The sequence below is a fragment of the Camellia sinensis genome, chromosome 4, assembly GCF_055761805.1.
Source record: "Camellia sinensis isolate YWXY chromosome 4, ASM5576180v1, whole genome shotgun sequence".
Lineage (NCBI taxonomy): Eukaryota > Viridiplantae > Streptophyta > Magnoliopsida > Ericales > Theaceae > Camellia > Camellia sinensis.
The window spans coordinates 207857473-207872826 of NC_138964.1; the positions used below are offsets into that span (position 1 = coordinate 207857473).

At 38.1% G+C, this 15354-nt stretch overlaps 1 long non-coding RNA gene across 1 annotated transcript; it reads right to left on the minus strand.

Annotated features, from left to right (window-relative positions):
* Positions 1-11120: 11120 nt before the first annotated feature.
* On the minus strand, positions 11121-15121 carry LOC145789867 (uncharacterized). Its single transcript, XR_014328299.1, has 2 exons — positions 11754-15121; positions 11121-11689 (listed from the first exon to the last, which is right to left on the minus strand). It is a non-coding gene; the product is annotated as an uncharacterized LOC145789867 (long non-coding RNA).
* Positions 15122-15354: the final 233 nt, after the last annotated feature.

Sequence of the window (15354 nt, forward strand, 5' to 3'; positions counted from 1 at the left end):
AATACAAAATCGTTGCCGACCTCCCTGACTCCAACAAGGGAGCGGGGGATGATTACTTCATCGTTTCAGGTAACTGGGAATTTCAACCAAACGATGACCTCCATCTTTATCCCCTAAGTCGAACAATTTTCGGGGAAGGAGCTGGTAAGGGCCATCCTTCACAAATTTTCTTGCTTTTTTGTGTAAAGTTTTCAACATCCTGTTCTAATGTCCACGCTTTTTTCTTTTTTTACAGTTCTTCCTCAGCTACCAAAGGGCTTCCACAGTCTTTCTTTCCCAGCAAAGACTTGAAGAAATTACTCAATTTGCCAGTTTACAAGCAGAAGGCCCCTCTGCTTCTCAACTTCATCTCTACTTATAAGTCGGCTTTTCTCAACGTCCCAAAAAGGAAGAAAAAAAGCTTTTCTCCACCATCTGCCACAACTCCATAAGCTGCGTCCACATCTCAGACAGACCAAGGATCAACCTCAGATCCAGCTGAGCAGCCGTCTACCTCCACTCCATATCTTATCCCGATATCCCAGCGCCATCGTCGGCGACGAACTGTTTTTCCTATCGAGATGGGCCGCTAAAAGGCAGTTGCCAAGGACCTCTTAGCCAGTATCCCTTCTGATGTTGACGTTCAGCCAACACAAATTCAGCCTCCACCAAAGCAAAAGAGGATAAAAGAAAGCTCAGCCTAAGGCCAAGGTGACTCAGGTTGACATTGAGGACACTTTGCCGATCTCCAATCTGGCTGAAAGTGACAAGTCCCAGCCTACCACGGAGAAGAGGCGTGCCGAGGCCCAACCATCCAATTCTCCGAAATCAAAGAGGCCGAGGTCATCCTCTGCAACCACCTCGGGGTCTAAAAAACATGATGCCCCCTAGGCCCCCAAAATCACTCTGGAAGATAAGCCAGTTATGGCCAACGATAGTGTCGATGACATTAACGTCGGCGTAGCCCTCAGTACTGCTCTGCTTTTCCCCGGCGATCTTAACCGAAATGCCGAGTTGAGCGAGTATGAAAACTACGCCCTGATGCTTCAACACTCCGTTCAAGTAAGTGTCTTTATCTGGCAACTTTTTCTTTCTTTCTGTTCCATACTTGTAATTTTTCTAACAACTTTTGTTCTGTTTTACTTTCAGGCCATCCAGCATGCCCTTTAGGTTCTTTTGTCTTCACGACCATGTCATCGATGTAGACTTTCACCGTTCTACCAATCAGGTGTTTGAACATCTTGGTTACCAGTCTTTGGTAAGTTGCTTCTGCGTTTTTTAACCCAAAATGCATCACTCTGTAGCAGTACAGACCTTTGGGGTGATAAATGCAGTCTTCTCCTCATCTGGGGGATACATGGCTATCTGATGGTATCCCCTGTAGGCATCTAGGAAGCTCATCATTCCATGCCCCGAAGTGGCGTCTACCAGCTGATCAATCTTGGGTAGAGGAAAACTGTCTTTGGGACATGCCTTGTTCAGGCTGGTAAAGTCCACACAGACCCTTCATTTACTGTTCTTTTTTTTCACCACTACTGTGTTTGATAGCCATGTCGGATAATTTACCTCTCGAATGGCCCTGGCCTCGAGAAGTTTGTCTACTTCTTCCTCCACTGCTTCGATGTGTATCAGCGTCGATCTTCTTGCTCGTTGGATCACTGGTTTTGCCGACCTATCAACATTCAGTTTATGGCAAGTGACCTCGGGATCAATGCCAAGCATCTCATAAGGTGTCCAAGCAAACACCTCAATATTTGCTCTAAAAAAGGCTTACATCTCTCTTTCTTCCTCTTCGGCTAGGCCCGAGCCGAGAAAAAAGAAGCGTTCTTCATCCCCCTCTTGGACGAGGACTTTCTTTAGTGTTTCTTCACTCTTTTCGGCCGGCTCCTTGCCAACATCCTCTAGGACCTCCACGTCCTCATTTTCAATTTCTGCTTTCTCTGGTTTTCGAATGCTGCAGGTGGATTTCATTGCTGTCATGGAGCAATTCTTTGCCTGCAGCTGATCTCCTCTGACCTCCTCAATCCCATACTCTGTTAGGAACCGCAATAGTTGATGCAAAGTTGAGGGAACAGCCCTCATTGCATGCAACCATGGCCTTTCCAAAATGATGTTGTAAGGGGAGGGTGTGTCAATCACGGTGAACTCTGTTGTTATCTTCCTGGTGCCTGCCTGCACCTCCAAACTGGTTGTTCCCAGTGGCCATGTCGGCGTTCCATTGAACCCGACCATTGGGCTATTGGATTGCTCCATATCGTCTGGGTGAAGTCCAAGCTTCTTGTAACATCGGACGTATATGATGTCACAAGAGCTGCCTTGGTCAATCAAGATGCGCTTTACTTGGCATTCCCCAATCTGGAGGGATACTACCAAGGCATCATTATGCGGGTGCTGCACCATTTCAAGGTCGGCTTTAGAAAATGACACTATTGGTCCTTGACAATCCTCTGCTCGATGTCTCTTCTCCCCGACTTAGTAGACATGCTACAAGTGCTTCACTTTCTGGGTCTCCCACCTGATCTCGTTTTCACTGACCTTCGAGTGAATTACATTAATCACCCGAGATCCTCCTACTTAAGGTTGCTGTGCTGGGGGAGGTGGAGCTGCTGTCGCCTGAGGCAATCTTGCCTGTTCTTCCCTTATTCTGGCCTCATCGACAAGGTCTCTCAGATGGCCTTGCCTTACCAGGTCTTCCAGGTGTGTTTTCAGGGCTCTGTAGCCATGAGTCATATGCCCGTTTTCATTGTGGTAGGCACAATGCCTGCCAAGGTTTCTTCCCATGAATTCTCCTGGTGCCTTTGCTGGTGTTCTGAAATAGGGTTGATTCCGAATTTGATCCAGGACTTTGTGAATTGGGATACGGAACACAGTTATCACTGCTTGTGCAGCCCTCAGTTCTGTCTCTTGTTTGCTTAATCCATTGTTACCTCGACCTCGCTTCGTTTCCTTTCTCATGTTTTGTCTCCCTAATCCCCGACGTGTCTTCCTCAGCTCTGACATACTTCTCGATTCTCGCCATGAGCTCTTTCATGCTTTTTGGCAATGTCTTTGCCAAAGATTTTTGTAGTGAACAGTTGTCTTTCAGGCCGTTCTTGAAAGATACGACCGTCACTTCTTGATTATACTCTGGTATTCAGTTGAACACCTCATAGTATCTTTTTGCATAGGCCCTAAGGCCTTCTTCCTTACTGATCTTCAGAGCCATTAATGCGTCCACCCTTAATGGCTGCAGCTTGTTTGTCACGAACTTGGCCACAAATATCTCGGCCAGGCCTTCTTCCTTACAGGTCTTCACACTTCTCTTTGGTAGTTTGTGAAACTAATCTGATGCAATCTCCCCGAAGGATGAGGGGAATACTTTGCAGAGCAACGACTCGTTCCCGCTATAAAATGCCATCGAGTTCAAGTATAACCTAACGTGGAAGTTGGGGTCCGACTTACCATCATTTTCATCTAATTTTATCTTTGGTGAGAAGAAATAATTTTTAAAAATTTGAAAATAAATTTTTGATATTTATTTTTATCAAACTAGTTTATATTTTATCAAATTGAAGATTCTGCTCTTAAAATGAAGTAACAATATTTTCAATTGTTATTATTTAGAACGAAATTCAAAATTTAGAATCAAATGTATCACAATTGAAAGATCATGAATCAAAATGATACAAGTTTCAAATTATAAAAACCATTAGTATAACTCGTCCAAACATTAATTATACAACCTAACCTTGTCTTTAGTGAAGTTTAAACTCTCTACTTCTCAAATGATAATGTTGGAAGGGCGAATTACACTAACAGTCCATATAGTTTGGGACTCGTATCACTTTAGTCTTGACTTTTCAATTGTAACACATTTGATCCTAAATTTTGAATCTTGTTTCAAATAAGGACAATTGAAAATATCATTGCTCAATTTTAAGGGTAAAGTCGTTAATTTGATAAAATATAAACTAATTTGACAAAAATATATGTCAAAAAAATATTTTCGAATTTAAAAAAATTATTTTTGCTCACCAAAGATAAAATTATGTAAAATTGATAAATCTTTTACATTATTTATTTAGTTTACCAAATTAATTTTTATTTTGTATTTAGATGATGATCACGTAATAGGTGGTTATTAGGTTTTTAATGTACAATCGATACATTTAATACATGAAATATTTTTATTTTTAGATTTTTTTATTTAATGAATTGGTTTAATAATGATATTAAAGTTATCGTCATATTTGATTTTAAAAAAAATAAAAACTAATTTAATGAAAATAAAAACAACTGTCCCATTACATGATTATCATCCAAACACATAATAAAAATTAATTTAGTAAATAAATAAATGTGTAAAAGATTTATTAATTTTATATAATTATATTTTTAGTGAGTAGAAATAATTTTTTAAAATTTAAAAATAATTTTTTTGACATTTATTTTTTTTCAAATTAGTATATATTTTTATCAAATTAAGGATTTTGTCGTTGAAATTGAGCAATATTATTTTCAATTGTCCTTATTTAAAATATAAAATAAAATTTAAAATTCAAAATTAAATGTGTCACAATTAAAAAATTAAAAATTAAAGTGACACAAATCCTTTAGAATAATGTCATTGAGCCTATTTTGGCAACGTGGTTAAAAGTCGCGTTTGGGTGTTTGATGAAAAAGCCAAACGTGACTTTTTTGTTCTAAAACTCGTTTAGGAAGCTGGATAAACGCAGAATTGTAATTTACGAATATACCCTCCATTCACTTAGGGTTTGTTGAGTCAAAACACTTATCATTTTGCATCTCACGCCTCTTGTTCTTCTCTCCATCTCAGATCGTCTTCACTCCACTGCACTGCTGGACGCCGCGTAAAACTTGTTTCTACCGTCGGCCATCGACATCGCCACCGACTTCCCTCTACCAAGTCGTCTTCCTCGGTTGATCTACACAATCGTGTAAGCCTTCTTCCTTCCGTTGGTGGTCTGCTACCCGTGATTTGCAACCAATTGTTTGGAAACTATTAAATTACAAATAGATCTGTTAATTTTCAGTTCCATTGATGACATTACAAGTGTTATTTGGCTTTCTGATTACCATCTGCTACTCTTTTTGTTTTTTTGGGATTTTATGGGTAAACACTTGTCCGATCTGTTTATTTATGTATTTGTGTATTTATTTTTATTTTTACTACTTCTGCTGGCCTTATTTTGCTATGAAAAAAATTTACTAGAACTTTGTTACGGGATGTTTATAATCTTGCGACCTATGGAAACCCCTTTCAGATTTGCTTATTCTGCTTTTGAACAACAAAAACAATGATTCATGAACTTGACAATGAGTCATTCTGCTTATGTACATGGTTGTGTACAAAACCAATGAGTCATTCTGCTTGTGTACATGGTTGCATCTATGGACTACACCCAAAAAAAAAAAAAAAGAAAAAAAAAAGAGGCCTATTGGGTATTTATAGCCACTGAGCTGCATCTCCAACCACAGGAAAAACAGAGTTGACTAATAAAGAATATATATATATATTTTTTTATAGATGTTGCAAATCAAATTTTATATATTTTTTTTATTAATTTCACATTAATTAGATTCACAAATCTGTCTGTTTCTCCACCATTGAATGCTCTTCAAAGCTTTTCAATTTCCAGAGAGAGACAGAGACATGGATACTCATATGAGGTTAATGTCATTGGGATGTTTTGTTCTTCTATTGGGTTTTGTGAATGGATCATATGGTTTAATTTCTCATATTGTGCTGAAAAAAATGAATGTGATAAACAAGGAAGGTCCATACATAGGCATTGTTCTTGTTTTTGTATTTGTTTTGTGGTTGATCACAAGCTTCAATACTAGGATTTTTTTTCCAGATGTTATATGATTCTTTGGCCTCATGCAACTTTTACTTGGTTGTTTTTTTTTTTTTTTCTTCAAATGTTTTAGTCATCTTACATCCTCAAATTTTCCTCCTTATGTTACATCTCTTATTGAAGTTACCATGCCAAATGGGTATAAGCTGTCAACTGTCATCCATTCTAAAATTGCGTCTCTTATTTTCCTCTTTATGTTACATCTCTTATTGAATTTTCCTCCTTATGTTACGTCTCTTACATCTCTTATTGAAGTTACCATCCACCAACTGTCATCCATTCTAAAAAAAAATGGTTTCATTCAAAGCCCATTATATGTCCTTTTGTCTTCACAAACCTTAAAACCATAAAAGGGTATAAGCTGTAAACCATTTAAGAGATCAAAGACTACATCACTCATGTCATCTTACTGTCTTCCTACATTTTTGCAAGATTTAGTACAGTTTGTAAATTTTGGGCATTCTTCTAATTTATGGGCCCTATGTCCTTCACATCCAACAGCGAATCGAATCAATTCTTAACTTCAAATTCCTTTCCAAAATTATATCTACAGCCCATGTTACTTCGGGTTCAACCAAAACATAGAATGTAACCCAACCATTGCGTGGAAAAAAAGAAAAAACAAAAATGAATGGTAAAACTAACTTCCTATCTCAAATTGTTAGAACTAGTGGAACTATGATAGATTTATCTGGAGAAAGTTGTAATTCCCTTGTCATACATCATATACACCAAAGCACTGGACAGCTACATGCTTCTTCCACTGGCCGAAGCTCCTATTATTAGTTTGACCTTACTTGTACCTTACTAAAATGTTTACAAATTTAGAAATTAAAAAAACAATATTAAATCGTTATGCAAAATAAAAATAAAAATAAAAATGAAAAGGGATTTTATGACGATATGAACAAAATTAGTAACCATTAAGCTTAAGCAGATGAGTGAGTAAGAATAACAGCCAATGAGTTGTACCTGTCATCAACAATGAAGTCAGACATGGTGTCTCCCCTAAAAGCAATTTCAGGCATTGTAATGGCATATGTAATCTGCCAAAGTGAAAATCTGATCATGTATAACATAGGCTTTCTAACAAGAAAATAATGGTGCCAGGGGAACTTCATAAGGTTCATCTATGTTATCCTGCAATTAGAAAACAATTGCTTCAACATAGTTTAAAAATCTTATCCTCCATTCCCTTTTTATTTTTTCGGAAAAAGGTGATGCTGAAATTGGTCCTTATGCTCCCAACCAGTTCTAACAGTAAACTTCCCAATGTTGTTAAAGCACGACAGTACAGTGCTAAAATGTCATGTCATATGGATTGAGAAATAGGGTAATGGATCTATTCTTTGAATTTTTTTGTCATACGGTGGATGTGGTAGTACTGTTGGGAAGTGCAACGATGGCTTGGATGTTTCCATTTTTCACATGAATTGAGGAAATGGTATAACAGCAAAATAAACAAATTTCATTTTAAGATTACCTATGTCAATCAGGTGTTCTCTATATGTAATAAGTCACACGTTGTCCATGGGTTACATTTTTCCAACACCCATATGATGACACATGCATTTACCTGGGGTATAAGAAACACATCCATTGACATTACTTGTTCCACACCATTATAAGGACACATGTTAACATTTCTTGTTCCACTACACACCACAGAAATGGCTTCCTCGATGTCAACTGCCACTTCTTCATGGCCACGAAGGATGTGTGCATGTGGCTTTGGACACTGCTTTGTAAAAATTTCTAGATCTAACAAAAACCCAGGTCGTGCATACTATGTTTGCCCTAGTCCAACGGTGCGTATTACCGCTATTCAATGCATGTACTCCTGTACTTGTCATTTACGGTTATGTCATAAATAAATGACTCTAACTACTGAAATTGTGTATGCCAGCAGTGTGTTCCGTGGGTAGGTTGGTGTGACGAGTTTCGCAGAGAAAGGGTTGCTAATGACCTCCCTCCGAATGACGTCGATCTGGGGTTACGTAGTGACGTTGATCGCATAGATCTGAGCCTACGTTTGCTTTGGACAGTCATCAGTGCGTTGAGCGTCATAGTGATTGCGTTGTTGTTTCGTATGTGATTCATTCTCATTTTGTGGGTTTTTGTGTTATTTTCAAGACCGGACACCCTCACGTTGAACGTAGTTATATGTGTAACTTGCATATTATGCCTCTTTCACCGTATTAGACATGTTGATGCAATGCATTTTGAACTTTTGTATCAATGTACGTATTGTCATATTCAGGAAAGCTTATTTTTTGTTGTCTACAACCACAGCTACGTTGTTGTACTGTAAACAAATTAACTAATTGCATTGCATGCGTTGTTGTATTGCTACTTCCATACATGTAATTAATTGTTTTGCGCTGCATGCTCATTTTCTTGTGAACTACACTTATGACCCACTCGTAGTGTGATGGCAACTACTCGTACTTCACCCCGTACCACTTCGAAAACACATGGCAAAGGTGTGACATCAAGCCAAAACTCACCTGTCCACAAATGCACTTGGGATATTGACAACACTAAGTTGTACCTACAACTTGTCCTTGGTGAAATGAAGAAAGGTAACCGACAACTATGCGCCTTATCCAGCACTGGGTGTAAGAATATTGCCAACAAGTTCTATGAGAAAACAGGAATGCGACATTCGGCCAAACAAATAAAAAACAAATATAACAATCTGAAGAAAGATTGGGTTGCCTGGAAAAAGCTGCAAGATGCTAGTCAAGGCTTCACAGGAATAGGATATGACTAGGCCACGGGTTTGTTCACAGCACCTGAGCATTGGTGGGCGAAAATGCAAGTGGTATGACGTACTTTACTTTTCCAAATACCAACTGCCTTCTTCATTTTAATGTTTACAAATTAATTGTTGTTTGGTTGCTTGACATTTTTTTTTGACTCTGTTAGATGAACCAGCGATGTGCAAGGTTCAAGACCAAGCCCTTGGAGCACTTGGAGCTTATGGAAATGGTGTACTTGGGCGCTTCCGCAACAGGAAAACATGCATGGACCCCAACTGAAATCCGTGATGATGATGTGGCCGCCAATGATGCAGACGCTGACAGTGGCATGGCACCTCTCAGTGATGGCACACCACCTATTACTGTGCCTGATAGAGGCGGCGAAAACATGGTTGATTCTTCACTATTTGATGATGCTCCCCCACAGTCCACTACAGATGGATCAGCCAACGCAAAGCGTCGAAAGAGGGGAACCCCGGGTATAGTGGCCAGTAGCATGGACAACCTTGTGGAGGCTGTTAGCAAACAAAGCAGGGAGTTGAAAATCACCCAATATGTTGTGACAGGAAGGGGCGAGAACACTGTTGGGGATTGTCTTGCGAGGCTTATGAACACACCAGGATTGGAGGTGGGTGGTCCGTTATTTTCGTTTGCATGCTCGCTAATGGATTCACCGGACAACCGCGACCTCATGATGGGCCTCCCCCCTGATTGCATTGTTGCGTGGTTAAAAGAGAAACATGCCATATGTCATCCAACTGTTGTCAGTGGAACCCGCGGTGTGTCTTTATTTGGGCCGGATGGAGTGCTTGACCTTAATTAAAGCTTGGAATGAACAAGTGCAATGTTAACCACTGCGTGCCTTTTTTTTTTCTTTCTACGTTTGCTTATTTACTTCTGTTTGTGTAGGATATTTGTATTTATTTTCTTTATTTTTGTGTTTCCTGTCATATTGTGTGGAACCCAACTGTTATAGTGTGTTGAACGTTAAACACGTTTGAATGGTAGGTGTGTGACCATTCCAAATATTAGGGGCTTATGCATGATAGTAGAGTATGATCATTTCCTTTTAGTTACTATTTTTTTTTCCTGTGCTTATTTACTTATGTTTGTGAACTTGGGATGTTTTTATTTATATGATTTTTTTTTTGTTTTTTTGTTTCCTATTATGATGTGTGAAACCTAGCTGTTATGGTGTCTTAAATGTGAAACAAGTTTGAATGGTAGTTGTGTGACCATTCCAAATAATAGGGGCTTATGCATGAGGAGTATTGATCATTCACTGTTAGTTACTATATTTTTTTTTCTTGTTTTTATTTATATGATTTTTTTTTTTTTTGGATAGTTGTGTGAAACCCCCAGCTGTTATGGTAGACATTCATATTGACTGCAGCTGGAATCTTATACTGTAGACACCCCATTTTTGACCGGCCCTAAGACTTGGGCGCTTTCTTTTGATTACCCGATGATGACAATTAGAATGTGTTTCTCACAAAATTCTCAGTAAGAAAGATGGAATTTAAGTTTTAATCCCAACCTTCACCCATTTTTTGGCCAAACTATTTTAGACCTTAAAACCCTCTTTTCAAAACATGTTTTTTTAAATGTTTCTACGATGTCCCGAGGCTCCCATTTCGATTAAAATATTGCACTTTTCAGTAAACCGAGTAAGGACAAAGTGGAAATAAATGGAAAGGAGGTGAAATTTTTGAAAACTATTTAAAAATATCTTCTTTATAGGTTTGGAGTTGAAGGAAATAGGAGGGGATGAAAGAAAGCTGGTTTAGGAAAAGGATGAGTATCAAATCATTAAGAAGGAAATGAGCAGCCTTCACTAAATCAGGCATTTCTCTTTGTACACTTGGAATTTAAATATGAGGCCACCACCATTGGAAATTAGACTTCTGGGGCTTCAATTTAGACCCAAGAACCACCTTAGACCAAGTCTAAATAAGGGAGATATGCCCATTTGAAGTTAAGCTTAAGAGCAGATTTTGTTGACCCAGCCCGAGACAGCCTTCACTAAATTAGGCATATCTCTTTGTACACTTGGAATTTAAATGTGAGGCCACCACCATTGGAAAGTAGACTTCTGGGGCTTCAATTTGGACCAAAAAACGGCCTAAAACCAAGTCCATATGGGGGAGATATGCCCATTTGAAGTTGGGCTTAAAAGCAGATTTTGTTGATTCGACCCAAAACAACAATAGCCCATTTTTCTTGATTTTGGTTCGGTTGGGACAACCCATTTACCCATTTTTTGAGCCATTCAAGTGCATCCACTCATCCTCCATTATACCTAATCATCCTCCATAGTCAAAAAGATATTTTGTTTGCATCCATAAAGGAGTATCCCATGCAACCACCTTGAAAATTTGCCCTCCTATCACATTCTTGTCTCCCACCTTGTCTCCCACCTTCTTTTTGACCTTTACTCTCCCTCATTGCCTATATAGAATGATCATATTGTAAGAGAGGAGGAGGACCACGAAATTGAAGAGAAAGGAGTGAGAAAAGAGTGAAAAAAGAGAGAAAATTTGAGTTGTTTAGCCAAAAATATTTCTATCTTCCATATACACCCCATACCTTCCATAGCTACTGAAATTCCTCATTTCCATACACCAAAACCACTCCAAAAATTCTGATATAGCCAAAGATCAATCGCCTCGATCATAAGGAAGAATGTTTAGTGATTGAAAGTGAGAAAAACTTGAGAGTTAGCCACTTTCCATGCCACAAACTCCATAAACTCCATAATTTCGAATTGAGGATTTGAGAACACACTTCCTACACTTGAGGGTGATCAAGAGGAAGTTTGGAAATCAAGAAGTTCAATCTTTCTTTGGAAGGTGAATTTTTAATCTTTCATTTTCTTATATTTTATATTTATATTCTTGCTTCTTATTTCATTGTGTTTTGTTATAATCCAAGTAGTTTGTTTATCTCATATTTATTTTCTTACTTTATATTTCATAGTGTGTTGTTATAATCCTAGTGGTTTGTTTCGCTCATAATTATTTATTTATTTATTTATTTTTATTCGCATACTTTAATTTCATATTAGTTTTGTTGTAATCTTGCATGTTTTACCTCATATTTTTTTTTTTTGTGTATTAGTCTCATATTAGTTTTGTTGTAATCTTGCATGTTTTACCTCATATTTTTTTTTTTTTTTGTGTATTAGTCTCATATTAGTTCCGTTATAATCTTGCATGTTCTATCTTATATTTGTTTTATTGCTTTAGGTTTATATTGTGAGTTTGCACTTTTTTTTTATTTTTTTATTTTTCTTTTCTTTTTTAATCTAACCGGTAGTGGTTAGTTGAGCCACCTACATATTTTTTTGTTTGTTCCTTTTCTTGGTTTTGCAACAAGACAGGTTTTGCTTGGCCTAATTCGCCGGCCGGCCTATTTGGCCGGTCGGTTAGCTTCTTCCGAACAAGATGGCGTAATCTCCCAATATTGACCAATTTCCGCCGGCGGTTCTAAAGAACATGAAGCTTTTATTTTATTTATTTATTTTATTTTGAGTGTATTGTGAGGTTTTTATTTTGTTGTAATATTCTCCTCATCCCTCTCTAATTTGGTTTGTAATTATTCTTTAAATGTTGTAATAATTCCCCGCCCCTCCTCTTTCTATCCCGTTCTTTTACTCGCTTTCTTTATTTGTACATAAACATCATATTTATTTTTCATCATAGTTATGCTTTGCATCCATGTTTCATGCATCTTGATTCGGCTAAGTTTGCATTTGTGGATTTAATCAATTCCTATGTGATTATGTGCGCTATCTCATGTTCTTGAGATGATTCACATATCATATTTTAGAAGCCGAATCTTTAGTTGCATCTCATGAGTGAATTGCATTAGGATTTTGTATATAAGATCATGCATATTTTACTAACTTTGTTTTGCAGCTTGTTCGTGGGACGTCAAACATGTGAGTTTTTATGCTTTAGCATCCCGTGTGTGTGTGTTTTTCTTACTATGTCTAGCATTCTACCATGAGGCTAGTTGCTTATGTGATATAACTCTATGAATGCCAGTGGATGGAGGTTGTGTCGCTTAATTTGGAATGATGTTGATTTTTCATGCTTGTAAACTCAATTTATTTGGGTTGTACATCGTCAAAACTCTTTCAAAATGCATGATATCAAATTACTCCAAAATGAATGGCATAGTCTATACTTGTATGCTTCACATAGTAAATTTTAGGATTTATTAACTAATCAGAACATGAACATATAAATAAAATAAAATTCATATCATGGTTAGTAAAGGCCGATCTTTGATCGGGTGGGCGGGGGTGCTCATTATTGACCTTCCCCTCTCATACCTAAGGTTCCGAGCCAAGCATCCTTGGTTACGACGAACAGTGGCCTTGGCATGAGTTATGGGTTTCCTAATTTTCCCAAAATAAATATTAGGTGGCGACTCTGAGATCTGATGACGCAGTCCATTTTTGACAAAATTGCAATAAAATGAATTTTCAATAAAAGTTGCCAAATCTAGACTCTCATCTACGTTTCACATTGCACTCGTGAGAATAGATCAAAGAGATCTCGGGGGTCCGAACTGTTTAACGCGCGCGGGTACCCCCCGGGCATGTTACAGTTTCTGGCGACTCTGCTGGGGATTTTATGAAACCTTGACTCGAACTCCATGATATGACCTTTATTTTCAATTATATGTTCATTGTATTGCATTCATTGGTGCACTTCAAGTCCTTGTGTTGCCCAGATACTGGTGGGAGCACAGGTACGCTTTTTGTGACACTACACCTATTTTTACGATACTTTAGAGGCCTTGTGTTGTAACCTTTTGAGATTTGTCAAAAGGGTAGCTTTGCTATGTAGCCCTGCTATCTAGCTTTGCTATCTAAGGTTCTCAGACTCCGAAGAGAGGCTATTTGACTCTTCTGATTTCCTGGGATCTTTATTGGTTATGACCCAAAGGACTCTTTGGTAACGTCACCTTGGCTTCAACCCGTAAAGTAGAGCCAACCTTGTACATATGGTGAGCTATAGTACCTTTCAAATTAAGACAGGATGCTTTCCCGTTTCTAGGATGTATGATACCGCTTGTGTGAATAGTGAAACCCTAGATCATTCCAAGCTAAGACAGGATAACCCTACCCTCTTTAGGGGTGTTTGTTCTCTTTCTTCCTTTATGTGCAATGTATTGGATCTATACATGGGTTCTCAAATTCAAATGAGTGGTTCAGGATGTTCAGTTTAGCATCATTACTTCCAAAACAAAAAAAAAAAAAAAAAAAAAAAAACAACAAAACAAAACACAAAAACATAAAATCAAAAAAACAAAATAAAAATAAAAAAATGAAAAACTCCAATATCCCACAAAGTCGACCATTGTAAAATAGAACTTGTGGGGTATCCGACCATCTCTGTGATTGGGGAGTGACCACCTGTTGATTGCATGAGCTTTATTTTGAATGCTGTGGCTGGCCCACACTTTGACTAGCAATTTATTTTGAATGTTGTGGCTGGCCCACACTTTGACTAGCAAAATTGAGAATGGTTTTATTCTGAGTTCTGAATTGAGTATTGAGTCTAAGTTTGACTCCACCAAGTTTGTAGAGTTAGAGTCAGGCTCGAGTCAGCCTAATGAGTTAGAGTCTGTTGATTTCGATAGTGCTAACCTAGACATTTCTGTCCTGTCTAGGTTCTCTTTGTCATTTTCTTTTGAGTATGTTGTCAAAAGTCTGTTGCCATTGCTGAGTCATAGTCTCTTTTCAATAAACAGAAAAACAAAAAAACAAAATGCCATAGAGTCTGCCTACTTCTCTGTGCCTTAATTCATTGCATTGACCAAAGTTTTTCAAAACTTTTTCCAAAACTCTGATGAAAACAAAGAGGAAGAATTTCCCCGGGATTTGCAAATTTTGATCAACTGAGAAGAAGAGAGGTGTGCTAAGCCTTTGATGAATAAAATCATTTTTGTTAATGTGGGTATTGAGAATGATCCTAGCTTGGTCCAAATTGGTTCTATCTTGTCTTCGTAAGAGTACGAGTGATTAGTCACTTTGTGAAAAGATTTCAAAAAACTGTTTTTGCGTGGTCCTACAAAGACATGCCTGGAATTGATTATACAGCATAGGATCCCTCTTGACTCGAGGTCCGACCTCCTTACCTCCTTAGCTCCTTAGCTTTCAAACCTGAATTCGAAGTATTCAATGATCATTCAAAGTGTAAGGCTTGCGTAGCCGAATTGGAAATATCCCTTGAATTAGGGGCCATGATGTGATTCAAATGGAGGCAGCCCTTCAACTAGGGGCAAGAAGGTCGAATGTGATTCAGATTTGAAACAGCCCTTGATCTAGGGGCAAAAGTATGAGGCTTGCATAGCCGAAATGGAGGTAGCCCTTGAACTGGGGGCAATAAGGTACCATCCTTGAGAGGCTCGCTGGGCCGAAAACCCGAAAGGGCGACCTAGGCAAAAGTTAAAGCACAAAAAAAAATAATAAATAAATAAAAAAAAAAGAAGGAAAAATAAAAAGAAAAATGAAAAGCTCGCAAGGTTAAAAACCCGAAAGGGCGGCTTTGGCAAAAGTTAGAGCGTAAAATGAGAGTGTCAATACCCGAGTGAACCTTAGCCAAAACTATGTAGGGCCAGTGATTCAGATTGGAAACAGCCCTTGAACCAGGGGCAAAAAGGTCGGATGTGATTTAAGATTTGAAGCAATCCTTGAACTAGGGGCAAAAGGTTGGATGTGATCAAAGAGTTAAAACTGAATC